The sequence below is a fragment of the Oryctolagus cuniculus genome, chromosome X (genome assembly GCF_964237555.1).
Source record: "Oryctolagus cuniculus chromosome X, mOryCun1.1, whole genome shotgun sequence".
Lineage (NCBI taxonomy): Eukaryota > Metazoa > Chordata > Mammalia > Lagomorpha > Leporidae > Oryctolagus > Oryctolagus cuniculus.
This window is the reverse complement of record NC_091453.1, coordinates 118477308-118496267: the sequence shown is the minus strand read 5'-3', so window position 1 is coordinate 118496267 and position 18960 is coordinate 118477308. Positions and strand designations below refer to the sequence as shown.

Here is an 18960-nt window from a genome sequence, read left to right as displayed (position 1 = left end):
CTGCACGTTTAATAGACTTTGCTTTTAAAAGATATACACTCATCCTCTTATGGCTTTAATTTCCCTCAAGGGTCCATGTGATTGGTGGCAGTATTCTGAGGTTGGCATAACCTTTAAGAGGTGGGGCCAAGTAGGAGTCTTTAGGTCATGGCGGCACAGGGGAGGGGGGTACCTTCAAAGGGGATTAAGTATGCACCTGTGAGGTAGTAGGTGACAGCTCGAGTAGTTGGGTCCCTGCCACCTACATGGGAGACCCAGATGAGGTTTCTGCACCCACTTGGAAGACTCAGACAAAGCTCCTGGTTTCTGGTTTTGGCTCAGCCTAATCCCAGCCTTTGCAGCCACTTGGGGAGTGAACCAGTGGATGGGAGATATGTCTCTCTCTCTCTGTAACTCTGCCTTTCAAATAATGATTAAAAAGCTGTGCCTAGAAATGTTCCCTAGCACCTATCGGCCCTTCCTTCTCACACTTCTTTAGCCACAGCTGTCTATAATTTTACTAATAGGGAATGTAGCTTTTCTTTTCTTACATCTATTGTTTCAGGCAATGCCTTGAAATCATAAACTGTCCCCCAAAAGAAACAGAAGACTCATATCCTACACACAGAAGAAGACATTTGAGCACAATTTAGATACTATCTTTGAAAAGATTTAAATTGGTTTCATTCCTGTTTTGAGACAAATGCATGAAACAACTAAGAAGTTCTAGGAAAAACTGTCTCTTTTCAGTTGATAATTTTATTTACATCCAAAATGGTAAAATGTGCACTCCTCTGTGATACAGGTATAGTGGGTTAGCAAATACCCTTTAAAAGACGCACATTCAACAGCAGCTAAATCAATAGCCACATGAAAAACTGTCTTCACCTTGCATCACAGAGGTTTTGTTCATGCCTTGTAGTCAGGGCATCAAATGTATCATAGCAACAGTAATGGGATGCTGCTAACAACATTTAACCTTGGCGGCAAGCTTCACAGAAGGTTCTTGTCATGGCATTGCTGACAACTGCAGGCAATAGATACATGGTCTTAAATGACCAAGGACCATGTCAGAATGTCAAGAAGTGGCTGCTACTCTCTGATGGAGCTAATCATTTAGGAAAATGGGATAAATTAGAAAGAAAATAATTATAATCTGTACTGTGATCATTGCTTCTATATGACCATTGGTGCTGATCATCTGTCCTCAAGGGGTAGTGGAACTGGGGATTGGTTTTCAGGTGCTGGCATTTTCATACAAAGATCTGGGCTTTCAGCTGCATTGCTGGTAGTGCATCCACAGCCCCACTCCCTCCTTCGTACCCTCCTTGGAACAAACATGGTGTAAAGCCAGCTGGTAGGGTTAGGGAAGCAGGGTAGGGTCAAAGAGGGGAGCAAAGCTAACTGTTCCCCATGGGGATATAGCCCTGACCTTGGCATCATTAGCTCTGGGCTCTGACAGAGCTAAACTAGCACAGATGGCTTTAGGAATAAGGTGAAGACCCTTCACAAGAACTAGAGGAAAAAAAATAACAGTGTGCTAAGCTTAAAGTGATGGGGAGGTGTGGAAGGAAAGATGTTCTAGTGGATTTTGATAGTGAAAATCTCAAAGAACTTTCCATGTTACATTTATTTTTAAAATCATTATTATTATCAGCTAAAGGCGATGGGATTTAGTTTGCTTTCTCCAAATAGAAGCAAGAATTAGATTCTTTTAAAGTGTCATAACAATAAAGCTTTTGCTTTTTGCTGATACGTTTTTCAAGGGACAGAAGGAACCTAACATTTATTGAGTACCTGTTATATTACATAACCTGTCAAACTTCATTCTTAGGTCAATGTCACACCCAGGTAGGTAACATCATCAGTCTTGAAAAACTTTGGCTTGGACATGTTAACTAATTTGCCCAAGGTCATACATCTAGTAACTAGTGGAGAAGGGGTTTGAATTTAGATCTTCCCTAAAGCACCCTTCCAGCTTTTCACAACACCACATTGCTTATCTGCAGAGGAGCACAAAGCAATTACAAGAGAACAATTACTAAGAACATCTGTGAGGGGTTTAAAACCAAGTTAACACCCTTTATCACATTATTAAACTGCATCAGAAAAGATATCCTGGAGCACTTGACTCACAACAACTGATTATATTTTCCAACAGCTCCAAAAGTTCCATCAGTGACCATTTTCAGCAAAATGACTCCAAATTTATTAGGCTGATTTTTTTTCTTGAAGGAGAGGATTTGAAACATTTTTGTTTGGGGAGAAATAGAACCAATTTTACACCTATACTTAGAGCAACATAGTGTGCTGATTTGTATCCTATGCAAGCACAATTTCAGTACCTACTTAATGGCTGCTGGGGGCCAGTGCAGTGCCGGCATCCCAATGTGAGCGCTGGTTCGAGTCCCAGCTGTTCCACTGCTGATCCAGCTCTCTGCTATGGCCTGGGAAAGCAGTAGAAGATGGCCCAAGTTCCTGGGCCATCTGTGTAGGAGACCCAGAAGAAGCTTCGGATAGGCCCAGCTCTGGCCATTGCAACCATTTGGGAAGTGAGCCAGCAGATGAAAGACCCCACCCTTCTCTGTAACTCTACCTTACAAACAAACGAACAAACAAATCTTTAAAAAGAATGGGTCATCAAAGAAGGAGGTACCTTTCTCTGAAGGGAGGAGAGAACTTCCACTTTGACCATGGCCTAGTCTAAATATGATCAGAGTCGGTGAACTCAAAAGGCTTCCATAGCCTTGGCAGCTCATGACAAGAGCCTAGGGTGATTACTGAGGCCATAAACAAGAGTGTCTATTTGTGAAGTCAACAACAGGAGTCACTGTGCACTTACTCCTCATGTAGGATCTTTGTCCTTAGTGTGCTGTACATTGAGATCTAATGCTGTAACTAGTACTCAAACAGTATTTTTCACTTTATGTTTCTGTGTGGTAGCAAACTGTGGAAATCTTTACTTAATGTATGCTAAACTGATCTTCTGTATATAAAGAGAATCGAAAATGAATCTTGATGTGAATGGAAGGGGAGAGGGAGTGGGAAAGGGGAGGGTTGCAGGTGGGAGGGACGTTATGGGGGGGAAGCCATTGTAATCCATAAGCTGTACTTTGGAAATTTATATTCATTAAATAAAAGTTTGAAAGCAAAAAAAAAAAAAAAGAAAAGAAAAGAAAAAAGAAAAAAGAAAAAAAAAATGGCTCCTGGACTACTCTGATGCTGGAAGACAAGGCAGCCTAGTAGTTTCCAGGGTGGGTTTGGCAAAAGACAGATCAATACCTGTGTGAAATAACACATGTACAGCAATAATAGTTTGCTAAACAGTAGGTATTATTGCAACTTAAATTATTGTGCTTCCCTTTATTTTACCTTTGCACTTCCATAGGAAAACTTCCTCTAGTACTTTAAGCTAGGGTTTTCTCAACCTTGGCATAATTGGCATTTTAGACTGGATAATTCCTGGTTTTGGGGGACTGTCCTAGGCATTGTAGGATATTTAATAGCAGGGCTAGGACTAAGGTGAGGCCAGTGAGGTGAGTGAGGTACTTACCTCAGGCACAGAATTTAAGGGGACACCAAAATCAAATTAACGCCAAAAAAATCCACAGTGAACCAAGATACCAACATTTTCAACAAAGACAGGATCAGTGTTACTGATTTTTGCTTTGGTCTCAGGCTCCAAAGTGACTGAGTATGGCACTATTTCTGATCCTCTTACCGCCCTGCAGAACATCATCCCTGACATATACTCCTAGAAACCAGTAGCATTCCCACCCCCTCCCCGAGTTGTGACCACCAAAATGTTTCTAGACATTTCCAAATATCTGCTGTAAGGCAAAAATGATGCCTCCCACCCCAACTGAGACCACTGTTATAGGCAACCACTTATAGACATAGAGTGATAGGGACTCCCATTCATTAAAAAAGAACAAAGAGATTGATTAAGTAGTCTATAAGGTTAAGGGGCATGATAATAGTGTGGTTAAGAGCAGGACTCTGGGGGTCTGCACAGTGGCATAGCGGCACTGGCATCCCACATGAAGCTGCTTTTAATCCCCGGTGCTCCAATTCTGTTTCAGCTTCCTGTTGACAGCCTTTGGCCTGGCACAGCCCTGGCCATTGAGGCCATTTGGGAGTAAACCAGTGGATGGAAGATTCTCTCTCTCTCTCTCTCTCTCCCCAACTCTGCCTTTCAAATAAACAAATGTATAAATAAATAATCTTTTTAAAAAAAAAAAAGAAAGAGCAGGACTCTGGCATCAGATAGACCTGGTTTCAAATCTCAGGTTCAAGACTTGGTAGCTGTGTGACCTTATATGGTTTGGTCCTGTGCTTCAGTTACACTATCTGTGAAGCGGAGATGATGAGAAAATATCCTCCACAGAGTTGTAAAGATTAAACATTGATTTGTGGAAGTCAGGACAGTACATGATACATGGCAAAAGTTCACAAATGTTAGCCATATTATTACTAAGATGCAATCAATGGCTAGGCACTCTTCTCCAGTACCAGAGTGAAAGGATTGCTCACTTTTCTGAGCAAGGAGAGCCAGGTTCCATAGCAAAGAAACACAGAATATTTCCAATGACTTATTCTTTGGGTATACAAGTACAGGTGATTTTTCTCCTTTCAAAAGGAAATATTTAGTTTGCTCTCCTAATTAAACATCTAATATGCAAGTCAGTGTCTCTCATTACCAGCTTAGAACTTTGACAAACTTTACTCGATTCAGAGAAAATGTTTTTAGTTAGGCTAATTAAAACCTACATTCCTACAACTTCTAAGGGTACAGTTTAAAAACTTGCCATGGGACACCAAATTTCATTAAGCTGTGTGGTAAAAATGCCATTTTTAAGTGTTAAAGTGACCATATTAAGTGTTAAAGTGATCATATAGATAGGATTAAGTGTTAAAAGGATCAGATAAATAAAATAAAATGTCTGGCAATACTAATAGATAGAATTAAAAAGAAGAGAATTTCTAACATGGGAAGCATTCCACACAGCAGACTCAGAGAATGACAATCGCTTTAAACAGCACTCAGTTGACCTCAGAATCAGTTCTTAAGGCATTCTAGTCTGGCTGAAAAGCCCATGAGAGCATTTCAGGCATGGGAAGCCAAGACACTGCGGTAAAAAAATGTCCTACATGAAGGATCTCTGTGAGTGAGACCCCTGTGAAAAGAAGTGGCCATCAAAAAAGGGTACACTTTTCTCTGAAGGGAGGAGAGAACTTCCACTTTGCTTATGGCCTTGTTTAAATACTGATGGAGATTGTGGATTCAAAAGGCTTCCATAGCCTTGGTAGCTCATGACAAGAGCCTTGAGTGATCAGTGACATCATACATAAGAGTGTTAATTGTTAAATTAACAACAGAAGTCACTGTGCACTTACTTCCATGCAGGACTTCTGTCCTCAATGAGTTGCATTATGAGAATTAACTGTAAAACTTGTCCTCAAACCATATTTGTGTGTGTGTGTGTGCAAATTGTTGAAATCTTTACTTAGTATAGTCTTCTGTATATAAAATTAATTGAAAATGAACCTTAGTGGAGAATGGAACTGGGAATGGGAGAGGGAGGAGGAGGGGGATGGGAGAGTGGATTGGGAGGATGGGTATGGTGGGAAGAATCACTATATTCCTAAAATTGTACTTAGGAAATTTGTACTCATTAAATAAAAGATTTCTTTGAAAAAAAAGAACAAGAGGGGAAAAAAAACCTACCAACTTGGCTTTACACAATCATTTTAACAGCTAAACAGGAAAACTTATAAATACAACATGTAACTAGAATTCACCAGTATCAAAAATATTATTCTAAGCATAGCACATAAAAATAGTAAAGTTTTCTTTGTTTTTTAAAATTTTATTTATTTACTTTTGACAGGCAGAGTGGACAGTGAGAGAGAGAGACAGAGAGAAAGGTCTTCCTTTTCCATTGGTTCACTCCCCAATGGCCGCTGTGCCTGGCACGCTGCGGCCGGCGCACCGTGCTGATCTGAAGCCAGGAGACAGGTGCTTCTCCTGGTCTCCCATGCGGGTGCAGGGCCCAAGGACTTGTGCCATCCTCCACTGCCCTCCTGGGCCACAACAGAGAGCTGGACTGGAAGAGGAGCAACCGGGACCGAATCTGGCGCCCCGACCGGGACTAGAACCCGGGGTGCCGGTGCCGCAGGCGAAAAATTAGCCTATTGAGCCGCGGCTTGTTTTTATTTGCATCAGACTAAAAGAAAAGAACAAAAACGTTGTACCACTCAAACATACTTAAGCCATTGTGTACTGATTTTGAGGAAAATCATCAATGGTTATCCGGCTTTTTTTTTTTTTTTTTTAATAGTAGCCATCCTACATAGTGTGCCGTAATGTCCTATTGTGGTTTGGATTTGCATTTCTTTTATGATTGATGATGTTGATCACCTTTTCAATTTGCTTATTGGCCATTTGTATATCTTCTTGGGAGAATTCCTAGTTTCATTTTGATATTCCAAGATGTGTGAAAAGCATTATGTGGCTGGTGGGACTATCTGTAACAGACATAGGAGCCCTGATAAAATATGCATCTCAACCAAGTCATTCCACAACATTACTGAATTAATTAGCTTAACGTAGGAGAAAAAGAAAAGTCATTCCTCTAATGGCAACAAAAATTATTCTACATGTGTGGCCTTAGTTGAAGGCTAACTGAAACTAGCCAATGGGGAAAGTTTGTTTAGCATGAAGAACAATTTATGTGTCTCCAAGCTGCGAAATTCCAGAATATGTTATTGAAACCCATGTTCTGTTGGTACAAGTCAGATCATTGGCATGCACCTCAGAGTAACAGCCAGAATCTAACCTGAGTGTGTTCTTCATTTCTCAGCTCAATTGAGTGGATTCCGTTGTGCTTTCCCTTGATCCCATGCAAATGTTTTCTTCCTTGTTTGGAAAGAAATTTCATGTATTTTTGTTCTCTGAAAATGAACCCTTATCAGAAGAATAATATGAATATACAATCTATCTATACTGAATTACCACATTTCATTGATTCAGGTGGATTCACAGTACTTCAATGAAAGGTCTAGGTTTGAGATGACTACCCATTTCTAGAACTCCAGAGAGCCTGATGCATTCAGACATTTGAAAATAGTTTGTCAGCAGTCTGTGACAAACAGTGAAGGCAAGGAAAAACAGAGCTCTGAGAGTCATTAATCTAAATTAATTAACCTAGTGACATTGTCATAGAATTTTAGTTCCATTGCAGAACACAGATGAATACAATGCTTCAGGTAGGTAAGCTTTTTCGTTGTTGTGGGATGTTTGTTTACAATGAACTCTGGAAGAGGGTTAATCTAATGGGATGCAGGACTGCATCGGATGGTGAAATGCTTTGTGACCAACATCCATTTGAGGTATCAATTAACTTTTAATTCTTGGAGGGAAACAAAAGCAGCCTTGCACAAAGACTAAATCAGGGGTGGTATAAGGGGCACAGAACTCATGGAACCTTAGGCCTGCTACCTTTTTGTAGCAGGGAAAGGCCTCCTTATCTAACAAAGGGGTTGAAGAGTAGGGAGGGAGAAGGGTGAATTGGTGTGTGGCCTGTTAACTCAATGATGTTTCTAAAGCTTGAATGGAAGAGTCAAAGCCACCCAAGTCACAACAGTGTTAAGTCAACAGTTTGACTGAGGCAGCATGACCTGAATGGAAATGCAAATGGTTCAGTCCAATAACTGATTGGGGGTGTCACTTGGTCCACCAGCTTTTGCCTCCCTGGAACCTTTTCAACTGCACACAGAACAGCAAGTCACCTTACTAGACGTTGTGTCCAATTTCCAATCCAAATTAAGAGAACAACAAGAAAAGCATGGGGTAGTAATTCCCAATATAAAAAAAGACTATTTACTGTGCTCACGGTTTTCCTAACAGATCCTTTCAAGCTATCAGCCATGTGATTTTGAAAAAAAGCACCAGCTGTGGTCCTACAGAAGTGTCTCACGTTCAACAGGAAAGAAATTTCTTTCCATAGGGTACTGTTGTGGCCATGTCCAGCTTCCAACCACCAGACAACACAGGAGTACATAATTAGTTTGTTTTCCAAAGGGGGAGTCACCTCATGCTTTTCTTTAAATTCAATCAAAACATACGTTCTAAATAGAAACACGTTCATTTGAAACCCGTTTGCATGAGCAGCTGTCTAGACCAGGCCTTGCCGAACAGCCGAATTGTATTCATCCCTGCACTCCAGCCAATAAATGCTTGGCTTTGTTCACCCCACTAACAGAGGCAGTCAGACTATATGAATTAGGCAAGGGCCTTAATGATCTGAGGCAGGTGTCCTCAGAGGCTGCCCAGGTGAGGGGGTCAGCCAGCCTACCATGACTCACTCACTTGTCCTCAGTTTACAAAGCCCGCCCCTGCCATTAATTACCACTGTTAGTACATTCACTTACACAAGTGAAAGGAGTCTGCTCAAGCCTGGTTTGGGCCTTTGCTACTATTTAAGGACTCTGAGGACAACCAAAAGCCACGTTTTCAAAGGAGGAGGGAGTTGAAGCACTCTCCAGAAATTCTGCAAAATGAAATCATAATAATATGAAAGAAATAAGCAGCTGCTAAGGCTTAATAAAGAAGCTATTCAAAGCACAAAGATGGCCTCTTGGCAAATACTCACCAGGGCTAAAAAACTCATATTCTCAAGTTTCCAAAAGGTAAAGAAAAGGTTATGTTCTTTTTCCTTAATGAGTTTAAAAATGTTATTGCAGTAGACAAGCTAAATGGACTGAGAACAATAATCATGCCTTATGTTTATTTCATATTTTTGCATTCCTAAAACCAAAACTTGCATATTGCCTCATTTTATCTCCCAGAATCCAGAATCCAGTAAGGCAGGCAAAGTGAGTATTAATAGCTCCACATGACACATGAAGAAAGTAAGTTCAATGAGGTTAAGAGATTTGTGCACAATCGCACAACAAATTAGTTTGAGGGTCAGGGCCAGAACCCAGGTGTACATGCAAACAGAGCTGAGGCCCTAGGCACAATCAGAGTCACAGAGGTGGTCTCACAAGTTCTAGGGGAGTGCAGCTGGTACAACCTGAGTTAAGCGGTGCAACCTTTGTTGGGGGAAGAAATTGGCTTTTGGTGGTCTCGAAAGAAGAGAATGCTCTTCTGCACAAAACGCTCACCACTGGCATTGGAACCCAATTTATGATGCTCTGCTACGTTTATTTTGGGTAGATGGAAATTTAGTGATGTAGTGTTTCCAAAAAAAATTGTAAAACCTTAGATTTTTCTATGTATGCAGAGCTGCTGCCTAATAACATTTTCTAAATGCTGTCAACTATGGCACAGAAAGATTTTTCTCCATGAGTAACCAGTTTTCACCTTTCTGCTGACTTCAGGGTTCATTTGGTTATGCATTATTTTATTATAATCCATCTGATTTCAAAAAGAATTCCAGGAAGCTGAATTAGTATCCAGGCAATCTTGCTAGTGTGGGATCATTTTCTGCCATGATGTAGTCTGCCTAACAGGCACTGAAAGGAAGCAGCTGCCTCTCTGCAGCCTAGTAATAAAAAAATCAGATAGTCACTGGGTTCAAATCCCAGCTCGGCTGATTGCCATCTATGTGGCCTGGAACCAATGACTACAGTCACTGGGTTCAAATCCCAGCTCGGCTGATTGCCATCTAGTGGCCTGGAACCAATGACTTAAGTCTCTCTAAAACTCAGTTGCCTGGTCTAGAAATAGGGGATAAAAAATATAAAAATCAAGTTAGAGAAGGTACAAAACCACTCAGTCTAGCGTCTAGTGTTTGAGTTGTGCTCATTAACATTTTCATAGTTAAAATTATCAGCTTGCTCATTTTGACATTTAAATGATTTATCAACTATTAAATAGTGAACACAGTTGCCAACACATGGTAAGTGCCATGTCATTACTAGCTGCTACTATTATTATCTCACTCTGTCTCAGTCTTCACATCTCACACTGAAGGCAAACTCGTCTTTGAATTTCTGGTCTTTGCACATGTTATTACCTTTGGCTGGTTTTTGCTCCTTCTTGTTTTTTTTTTTTTTCTAATAAACTGGCTTCTTTTTAAAAACTTAAATCAGGAGGCGTATCCTCCAGGAGGCTCCAGCTGGCCAGGGTAATTCCACCTGTGACATGCAGATAATTCCAACAAGCATCTCTTGATACTTACAAACCTGAATCTTAGTAGCTATCATTTGCCAAGCACCAGGAACTCTGATCAAAGCTCATCTTTGCACTGGGCGAAGAAGGAGCTACTATTTCCAACCATCTCACATATGAGTTCATTAAGGTTAAGTGACTTGCCCAACATCTTGGAGTGTGTCAAAACTCTGTGGATATTCTAATCTGGAGTTTTTGAGGTCGATTCATCTTACTGACCCAAAAGCCCACATTGGTAGCTATTCCATAATCCCACTAGCTAAATGCACTATCTCTCAGGGACTGGAGGGCTACAAAGATGAATGAGGGTATGGTTCTGTTCTCCAGGAGCTCCAAGTCTAGAGCGGAGCACAGGCATACTCACAGATAACAAATTGTAAGACAGATAATGACTGGTGCCAGAATAGAACACTCTACAAAATGAAACAGGACCCCATAGAAGAGAAAGATTAAGTGTAACTGGCAAGGATTCAGAAATATAAATGCCATTTTACACTGCTAAATCTCAAAAGCTGGCCTTTGTCCTTAGACTCTACAAACCCTATTTATTTTGCTTTCACTCCATTCCCCTTCCCAACTTCCTTTCTTTCCCTTCTCTTACTGACTGTCCTTTCTGAAGTAGGCATACCATCCTTAAGCCTCCCATCCCCTCATGGTTCTTACTGACATTTCCCTGCCACATTCCATGCATTGTTGGAGAGGAGATTTTACAAAGGGATGGGGGCCTGGATTAGATGACTTCTAAGATCGCTTCTGCGACTGGAAGATTCTCTGAGCCAAGTGCCCAGACACACAGAAAGTCTCAAGAGCAAATTGCAGAAGTTAGCAAAGACCCACCCAACACAATCATTCATGTGCTTTAAAAACTTCAAAATTGCTTCATTAATTTATATTTAACAGGATCCCAAGGTATGGTTTTTGAATTATTTTCAAATGGAAATTTGATTCAAATCAAGGTCAAAGGTTTAAACACTGAGTTAGAAACCAGCCCTTGAGTTCAAAACTGATTTTTAAGCACAGCAACATACCCCTTCTCTTGTCCAACCATCAGGTTTCTATTCTATTGCTGCAATCTTAGGGCATTGAAAATGGAGACCCAGAGGTGATAGCCTTTTCATTCTAGTCTACGCTCCTATCTATTCCATGTTACCAACCGAATTGTCAGCAACCAGATAATCATTATCTAATTCTAAAACATTATCTAAATCCAGTAATAGGATTAAAGGTAATTCAGTCTTTCCAGCCTTAATTCTGGCCACATGTTAACCCCTACTAGACTCCAATAGCCAGTGGTCATTTCCATGGGCTATTCTTTCACGTAGCACAGCACTGTCTCCACAAGCAACCAAGGAAATACTTAGATAAATTATACCTTATCAAAATTAAGCACTGTTGTCCTTCAAAGGACACCATCAAAAAATGGAAAATCAATACACATAACCAGAAACTATTTGCAAATAGTATATCTGATAAGGCTTTAGTAACCAGAATATATAAAGCACTCTTACATCTCAACATTAAAAGAACAAGTAACACAATTCAAAGTTGGGTAAAAAATGTGATGAGACATTTTTCCAAAGGAGATATGCTTAATAAATGACCAGTAAATGCGTGAAAACGTTCAACATCATTAGTCATTAGGAAAATGCCAGTCAAAACCACAGTGAGATAGTATTTCACACCTATTAGGAAGGCTATAATCAAAAAGACAATAACACATTTGGGTAAGGATGCAAAGAAATGAACCCTCAGACACTTCTGGTAGGATTGTAAAATGTTGCTACCAAGCTGGTAACTTTGGAAGTCCCTGAAAAATTTAAACATAGAGTTATCACATGACCTAGAAATTCCACTCTTAGGGTATACACCCAAGAAAAATGAAAACATATGTCCACACAAAAACCTGTGCATGATTGTTCATAGCAGCATTATGTATAATAGTTAACATGTAGGAACAACCTAAGTGTTTATAACTAATGAGTAAACAAAATGTAATAGATCCATACAATGGATTATTATCAGCAAGAAGAAGAAATAAAGCATTGACACAAAGAACAACATGGATGGACATTGAAAGGAGTCAGGCACAGGGCTCTGTGGTATATTATAAGCAATCTTCAGAATAAGTAAGTCTGTAGAGAGAGAAAATACTTTGGTGGTGGCCAGAGGCTTTGGGAAGAGGAAGTAAAAAGTGACTGCTAATTGAGTAAAGTTTCTTTTTGGATCAATAAAAGTGTTTAGGAATTAAGATTGTGGAGAAGGTTTCACAACTTTCTAAGTAAACTGAAAATAATTGAGCTACACACTTGAAATGGGTGTATTTTATGGTGTGGGAGTTATACCTAATTCCCAGGAGTTGTTGGACTAATGGATGAATAGGTAAGCCTGAGGGTGAGGTGATGTTCCTGGAAGGGGAGTCCAGTTCATATCTGAGTTTCTCATAGAAACAGTGAAATAGCATGGCCATTGTCAGCCTTATCTTTAGTGACACAGATTGCTAGAAGAAGCTCACATATAGGGCTGGCCCCCATGGGTTTAAGCAAGGTTATGCAAGTTCCCACCTTATCTTCTCCCAGTCAAGAAAGCACCTCAGAATGCATGTAAATAAGAATAATATTTTCATAAAAACAAACCTGAACTACGTCTAGTTTACTAAAACAGGCCTTTACCTTCACAAACTTAAGATATTTATTAGTAGGAACAATTATTGGCAAACCAACTCCCAGATGATTGTGACTCACCAAGGTGTGGCCATGCTGCAATGAGGACGATTGGTGCCCCAGAAGGTCATGTTACAGAAGGTCCAGAATTGAAAACCTGCTATGGAAATGACCACAAATCATAAATGATATTTTGGTGCAAGGAAATTCTTTCTAAAATGCATTTATAGCATAGGCTTAACAGATCTAACAGAACTCAATCCAGTAAAAATGCATCTAATCTATGGGCCATCAAAGAAGGAGGTACCTTTCTCTGAAGGGAGGAGAGAACTTCCACTTTGACTATGACCTTGTCTAAATAAGATTGGAGTTGGCGAACTCAAAAGGCTTCCATAGCTTTGGCAACTCATGACTAGAGCCTAGGGTGATTACTGACGCCATAAAGAAGAGTGTCAATTTGTTAAGTCAACAACAGGAGTCACTGTGCACTTACTGTCCATGTAGGATCTCTGTCCTTAATGTGTTGTACTATGTGAATTAACGATATAACTAGTACTCAAACAGTACTTTATATTTTGTGTTTCTGTGTGGGTGCAAACTGTTGAAATATTTACTTAATATATACTAAATTGATCTTCTGTATATAAAGATAATTGAAAATGAATCTTGATGTGAATGGAATGGGCGAGGGAGCAGGAGATGGGAGGGTTGTGGGTGGGAGGGAAGTTATGGGAGGAGGGGGAAAGCCATTGTAATCCATAAACTGTACTTTGGAAATTTACATTTACTAAATAAAAGTTTAAAAAATGCATCTAATCTGCTGTTGTGTATGAATATTGTACGTCACAGAGCTCTCTCTCATGTTGCCTTATAATTTTCCTCCTGTTTGCTGCAAAATCTAGAGGGGAAGGAACACTAGTGAGCCATAGATTCAAAAGGACTTCTATGGGGGAAATTCACCCAGGAATGTTTGAGAACATTTGTAGAAAGATGATCAGTTGATGATATTTTAAAAAGTTGATCCAAGGAAAATTGTTTTGTTGCTTTTTCTCCCAGTCTTTACAAGTTCCTCACTAGCAGAAATAAGAATTAACCAAACATCCTATTTGTCTTTGGTGCTACTTTCAAAGCAAAGTTTCTGCCCTTTTAAGCTGTACCTCATCAGCATTAGCTGTTTCACTTTCTGCACAAGTGTTATACAAGTCACCACTCTCCCTTAAAACGCAAGAGCTTTCTCTTATTTGCACATAATTTGTCATCCTTCGATTCTTTGAGACTTGTTTCACAAGGCTGAAAAGCCTCAGAGCTCTGGCTTGATGACAGCCAAAGGGAAAGATACATCAGCCTGAGTGTAATCCCAGATGCACAATATGAAAAGCCTTCTGCACTGGCCTTGTAAGAGGGACTTGCAATCATCATTACAGCTATGCTTTTTTCCCTTTGATCATCAGTTAAGAATTGAGTACAGAATGATTATAATAGGACTAATACTTGTAAGAACAAATTCAATGAAAGCCCTTCCAGCCTCATCTCTGATGATCAATCCTTGACTACTACACTACATGTAAGGCACGAATATAAGTACGAAACCTGTGCATCCTAGTACACTTATATTTATGGAATGGAAAATAATACTTTTGGTGCATCTTACTCATATAATATATAAAGCTTAATGCATAAGACTCAATTTTCCATATAATTCAAAAACATTTTCCTTGCAAGCACTATTATATCTGATCTTTCCATCATACTAGGCTTGGTAAATAGCTACTGAAGTATACCCACATAATAATACTTTCTTAAAAGGAAAAATAAAGGCCTGGAGTTCTTATATTTTTTTTCTGGTCTCTATGTTTTCTCCCACTTGAAATTGATCCATATTTTCAAAGGATTTTTCAATTATTTCCCTCATCTTGCCCCTAAAGTGTAGAACACTTTAGGGTTGGCTTTTGGCATAGTGGGTAAAGCTGCCACCTGTGATGCTGGCATCCCATATGGGCACCGATTTGTGTCCCAGCTGCTCCACTTCCAATCCAGCCCCCTGATAATGGCCTGGGAAAGCAGCAGAAGATGGCTCAAGTTCTTGGGCTGCTGCCACCCATGTGGGAGAACCAGATGAAGTTTCTGGCTCCTGACATAAGCCTAGCTGAGCCCTGGCTATTGTGGCCACTTGGGGAGTAAACCAGCAGATGGAAGTTCCCTCTCTGTTTCTCCTTCTCTCTCTGTAGCTCAGACATTTTTTAAAGATTTATTTATTTATTTGAAAGGCAAAGTTACAGAGAGACAGAAACAGAGGGAGAGAGAGAGAGAGAGAGAGAGAGAGAGAGAGAGAGAGAGTCTTTCATCTGCTGGTTCACTCCCGAGATGGCTGCAGTGGCCGAAGCTGTGCTGATCCAAAGCCAGGAGCCAGGAATTCTTCGGGTTCTCCCATGTGGGTGCAGTTGCCCAAACACTTGGGCCATCTTCCATTGCTTTTGCAGGCCATAGCAGAGAACTAGATCGGAAGTAGAGCAGCTGGGACTAGGACCAGTGCCCATAGGGGATGCTGGCACTGCAGGCAGTGGCTTTACCTGCTATACCACAGTGCTGGCCCCTGTAGCTCCGATTTTAAATAAATAAACAAATAAACAAATAAATCTTTTTAAAAAAACAAAAAATAGAACATGTCATGAATTTATGTGTCATCCTTACAGAGGACCGTGCTAATATTCTCTATATCCTTCCAATTTTGTATATGTGCTGCTGAAGCTAGGGCACATTTTCCCTCAATTATTCCCATTCACAAAGTAAAGCATTTCCGTCACTTTAAAAAGTTCCTAATATTAGCTCTTTCAGTAGACTTTATAAAACAGATGTTTGTCAACGTTTGCCCATTCCACTGCTTTTTACTATAGGCATGTTATTGGTACCTACTGTAAAGGTTTTCAACTTTTTGCATATTTTGAGGTATTAACTGTGTGGAAGATGGTTTTTCTGCCTCCTTTTCCTTCAAATGATGGAGAAAGGACCAAAGCTGGATTAGAATGGCTGTATTTGCTTCAGAAATCAGGCAAGCACATCATGCCAACATGACATACATCATTGAGGTTTGACTTTGTGAAGTTTTCAAGTTATTTTATAAAGAAAATTTTGAAAAAACAAAAACAAAAACAAAAAACACACCATATTAGAAATCTTGGTTTCCTAGCATGATTTGGATTTATCTCTGACTACCTTTTTAATAACCTAATAGGCAGTAATTGAGGGCTTTCTATGTGTAAATCATATACACAAAAAATCAGGCAGGAAGAGAGATAATTAAACTGTAGGCTCTTTAACTCAAACAACATTGTGTAAGGAATAGATATAGATGAATAGATTAAATTAACTCTAATATGAAGGAAAAGTTGTCAAGTGCTATAGTAGAGACATATATTGCCAATGGCGATTTGTAAAAGAGGAGATTAATTCTGGCTGGCTGTTTCTGGCAGGTACTGTGGAATTTTTAGCATTTAAGCAGAGCCTTAGCATTAGACTAAGGATTCCTTTGTAACCCATGTTGGAAGGGTGAAGAGGTAGGATTCAGTGGTGACAACACAATTTTACTTTGAGAGTGAAAGGGGACCTGAAATACTGGAAAGTAGAACCCTCCCATTTCTGTCTCAACCACTTAAACTACAACAGCTCCACCCTGGCTATTGTAATTATTGAGGTGCCACTTATATTTTCCTTTGAACTACAGGTTTTGCCATTCAAAATGTTTGAAAAAATCACTGAGTAAAAAATTATTTTACAGGGCCCTTCCAACACTAACCTTCTATAAATCACAGAAGAAATGAAGCATGACCACAAAAAGAAAGCTTTTATTTTATCAAACTTACCAACAGAAGGGGTGAACATAGGAAACAAACATTTATTGAATGAGCACCTACTATGTATCTAGCATCCTGAGCATATTACCATTTAACCCAAATAGCAACCTTGTTTGGTTAGATAGTACCAGTGCCTTCAGAAAGTTCATGAAACAATTGAATTAAAAGATAATGTACATTTTCCATTAACAGTTTGAAATCCTCCATATTGTTATTATCATTTTGTAGGCAAGAAAACTTAGAGGCACATAGCTAATAAAGTAGAAGAGCCAAGATTCAAATGCAAGAAGTATTATACCAAAGGTCAAATTCCTATTGCCATTCCATGCCTCTCTGAGCTTGGTAGAGCTCATACTTTCAGAGGAGGGTTGGCCCCTGCAAAATTATCACTCCTAAAAACATACACATCTATGCCAATCATGCTGTCACAGTCATTTTTTTGAAGAAACACTCATTTTAGACTCATCACTTTCTTCTGAATGCTCTCAATTTTGACAGATCCATGTCATTGGAGGTTGATGATATCTTTCTCTTTTTTTGACAAAAGCCAAAAATCACTGGAAGTCAGTTCTTAGGAAGAAGGACATAATCAAAGTGGGCAATGCCAAGAAAATCAATAGAACAGTGCGAATAAAGAGTGAGATGTTCCCATTCAATGTATGAGTCAGCTTTGAAGTAGCATGCCAAGGACAATAACCACAATGTTGTAAGGTACATCTGAACACCCTAGGTGACCATTTTGGAGAACAAACCTCTTTTTCCTATGGAAAATCTAGCATGCATATTTTTTAAAAGTCTCAATGATGTGCCAGAGAGACCTGGTTTCGCTTCTCAGCAACTGAACAGACATGGCCTAGTCCCTTAGTGTTTCCAAATGTGAATTTTCTCATCTATGTAATACACTAGTAAAACCCAAAATGGAGGGTGGTTTTAGGGATTAGAAGCGAAAAAAAACATATAGAACAACCAGTACCATACCTGATCATAAATGGGCTCTCCAAAAAGGAAGCTATTATTGTTTTGAGCTATGTATTAAACATTCTTTGCAGATTTGAGAGTTTGAGATGATTTTTTATGCAAATCAGATATGCTTTGGAGTTTTTCCCCAAGTACCATAACTGGTAGTTTATTCTAACACAGTGTGGCACATCTACACATAAGAAATGAGGGCATTTTGAAAACAAACCAAGCTCCCAGAAAAACATTTCTTGGAAATGCAATCCACCACCACTGTATTTAACTCATTCAGGTTGCTAATAAACACTCTTCTATTATCTTGGCAAGCGTGGTTTAAAGAGAAATTTTCTGACCACAATAACTGCATGTCTTTCATAGCAATTGTCTTTCAAAAAAAAAAAAAAAAAGAAACTACCAAGTTTCTCTGTTGGTAAGAAAGCAGGTGAACTGGGAAAGAAATGTAAAGCTTTGTGCGTGCAGCTTGTTTTCCATGACAGGGGAGGTCTGCTTTTGAAAGCAAGCAAAGTGTTCATTTATTAGAAAAAACCAGTTCTTTGGGCTCCTGCTAAGTGTTTTGGGGCTCAGCAATTACCCAAAACTCAGATTATAGATTCAAACCTCCCTCCTACCCACACACGCCCTCACCTCCCTGAAAAACAGGAAATCTTACTGTGCCTGCATGATGCCTTCATCTCTGCAATCTTGCTGTGAGTTGGGCCGAATATTATGTGAAACAAGTCACAAAAGAGAAAAGCTGAAGGCAGGTGCAGGAACAAGACGCTGTGCTCCTTGGAGAGGGCCTTAGGTAAGTAGCTACAAGAGTTGTACATGCCAATCAAAGTCGGGCAAGGGTCAAGCTCCCTTTTGTGCACAAACAAAGACTAATTGCATGTTCATAGCTGTAGAGTCTTCGGGCACTAATTCGAGAGAGGAACTATAAAAACCTTGGACTCCCGCCTCCCAACAGCAGCCAAGGCAAAGCGGAGAGCTCAAGGAGCCCAGTGGCTGTCAACCAGCTGGGCCTCTCCCTGCCTTCTCCACAGCAACCAGGGGCTCCCACGTGGCTGCCATTTCAGAAATGAAAATAAGCCATTTTGTGAAAACTGAAAAGATAGCTGTGTGTACACAACGCCAAACCAATGAGCAGCAATGGAAAAGGCTCTGAGCCACTTAGCTTCCTTTGAAGCACAATGGCCAATACTGTTGGCCTTGCTTTTTCAATGAATCGACCAAATTAGCTGGCTCTTTTGACATCTTGTAGACATGACTGGTCAGCGCAAGTTGTCCTTTTCTTACATTCAAAAACAAAGGCCTGATAAGGTGATTTGGTCCATTT

General features: G+C 39.8%; 1 non-coding gene and 1 pseudogene across 1 annotated transcript; one reads left to right on the top strand and one right to left on the bottom strand.

The window, feature by feature from the left end:
* The window catches only part of LOC127487107 (E3 ubiquitin-protein ligase RNF4 pseudogene), a 111646-nt pseudogene that overhangs the window by 24010 nt on the left and 68676 nt on the right, over nt 1-18960 (top strand).
* Nucleotides 15467-15573, bottom strand: LOC127487116 (U6 spliceosomal RNA). Its single transcript, XR_007913650.2, has one exon. It is a non-coding gene; the product is annotated as a U6 spliceosomal RNA (small nuclear RNA).